Source organism: Triturus cristatus, chromosome 3_1 (assembly GCF_964204655.1).
Source record: "Triturus cristatus chromosome 3_1, aTriCri1.1, whole genome shotgun sequence".
NCBI lineage: Eukaryota > Metazoa > Chordata > Amphibia > Caudata > Salamandridae > Triturus > Triturus cristatus.
Window position 1 is genome coordinate 265,981,972 of NC_140583.1, and position 2,641 is coordinate 265,984,612.

Sequence of the window (2,641 nt, forward strand, 5' to 3'; positions counted from 1 at the left end):
ATAAGAGTAGTGACTCGGGGATCAGCAAACTCCAGTGCAAGCACCAGAGCCCGGAGCTCCGCCAATTGCGCGGTACAATCACCCAATGACTGCGTATGCACTGCATCAGATTGGAATTCACCATTTACGAATGTACCTACGACAATTGCGCAAGCCGCTGAATAAGCGTGCTTCGATCCAATTGCGGGTTGCGCAGACCCGTCAGTGTATATGACACAATGGTATTCTTCGAGCAGGCGCAAAGACAGAGGTGCCGGATGAATGAATTCATACTGCAAGTACTCTTGAGTCTGTAATGAGGCATCAAAGATGTAAGTGACGTCTGGCGACGTCAGTGTTGTGGCCCATTGTATCCACCGTGGATGCAAAGCTTTAGAATTTGGTACACTTGCTTTAGTCACTGCCTCTAAAGCAGGATATGGTGTTACAACCAGAATCTGTTTCCCATGCGACAGTGCGCGTTCCTTGAGGATCGCCATCTGCACAGCAGTCAGAACTTTTTCGACCGTGGAAAAACGTAATTCAGCAGAGGTGTACAAGTGTGATTTGTACGCAATGGGGACTGTGTCGCCCTCATTAAACGTCAAATACGTGAACCCCACGGCGCCTGGTACTATTCTTATTACCAGGTTAGTGCGGTTATCACGTGTCAGCAAGTATTGTGAAGCAAGAAGGTCAGCCTGTAAAGACTGTAAAATTGCAGAGTGTTCTAGCTGCCAGCTAGACTTCGAAAACGAAGGTTGTACCAAGGCGTAAAGCGGCATGATACGCTGGGCATAATCAGGAATGTACGTACGGCCGAAATTTAGAAAACCCAGCAGAGATTGTAATTTCTTCAGTGTCGTAGGAGCACTTAAGCGTGCACACTTCTCCAGAAAGTGGGGGGCTAACCCCTTACCTTCATTGTTGAGCTCGTAGCCCAAAAACAACACCGTATATTCTGCGATGTGTGACTTCGCAAAATTGAATTTGTAGCCATAGTCAGCAAAACTCACGATAATATTGTCGACTCGAGACAGATGCGGCATCAGCTCATCATCCGTAAGATAGATATCGTCAACATAGGAGTATGCGTCGGGGTCTATTCTTTCTAAGAGAGAAACCACGCGAGCAGAAAAGACGCCAGGGCTATTTTTGTAACCCATGGCTAATCTTGTAAACTGTTTTTGTTTGCCGCCCGAAGTAAACGCTGTCCACTGGCTACTCAGTGTGGACAGGTTGTGGCTAAAAAAGCCATTGGAAATGTCAAGTGTCGTTTTAAATCTTTTACGCACGAGACTGTCGACCAAAGCCGAGCTATGTGTATTTTGTACCGCGCAGGTCCGGCAATGGGAGTTTAGGTGCCGGTAATCCAAAACTAAACGGTACGAGCCGTCAGGCTTCGTTACAGTGAATAAAGGGTTATTCATAGGGGACACACATGTTTCAATAACACCCTGATATTCCAATTGTTCAAGGATTGCCGCGACGTGGGGTCTCGCTTCACGACGCATAGGATATTGAGGTTGAGGCTGGGGCATAGACCGCAATGGAATCTCATGGCAGGGGGACAATCTGTCCCATCCTACCTGAGTACGCTACACCGCCGGCGCAAGCGCAAGCGCCCACTCCCCAGCATACACTTCAGCTTGGTCCTTAGGCACCGTGTGCGCAAAGGACGGGAGGATTACTTCCTCCCCTCTAGGAGCCTCTAAAATGAAAGCTGGGGGCCAATCTGCCTCCGCTAGGAAGATATCATAGGTGGTGGTCAGATTATCCCAAAAAATCCCTTTTATTGTACGTTGTATGTCACCCTCAATTAATAAGACTATTTCATAAAGTCTGTCAGGGGGAGCCACTCTGGTGTCAGCTGTTTCAACAGTAACCGAGATATCAGTTGCTGTCACCGCCAGAAATGAACGCAGAGCTTGACGGACTATGGTAATTTCCGCTGCGCTGTCCAGGAGCGTCAGCGCCCATGTCCGGTTCCGAAGCTGTGTCCGCACTATCTGAGGCATACCTTGCCGTCAGAGCCGCCACTTTCTTCTTCTGAAACGGGGGTCTTTGTCGTGCAAATTCGTCCTGCTTGCCTTTACCCTCAGTCTGTCGGGGTTGGTCACGCTGTTGTGGAGCACCCCGACCTTTGCCACCGCCTCCGCCACCGGACTGTGTAGCCGATGTTTCCTGTGAAGAACGAGGAGAGCGCTGTTCAGAAACCTGAAATCTATCAGGAGACTTTATAGCAGCACGATCGCGCAGATCATAAGTGCGTTCACTACTTGACTGTACAGGAGAGGCAGGCCGAGAGCCCTGTTTCTGTTGCTGCTGCTTTCCCTGTTGTTTAAACTGCCATTTTTGTTTTGGAAAAATGGGTCGTTCGTCCTTACCAGACGTTTCTGCCTTACCCTGCTGTTTTAGATCGGGATTCTTTATGACAGGCTTAACTCCTAAAGAGCTACGACCCAAATCCCGATATGCCTCTGCGATTATTTTCGCAAATTCCTGCGGTTTGTCCTCCTCAGCAACTCGCTTCAGTTCATTACGAACCTGGAAATGCAAAGCATCACCCTTTAGGTTTCCAATTATCATGGTAGCCACCAGGTCAAATTGACCGAGGAGCCGCATCCCTAACTCTATCGCAGACTCCGCACCATGGTTCTCT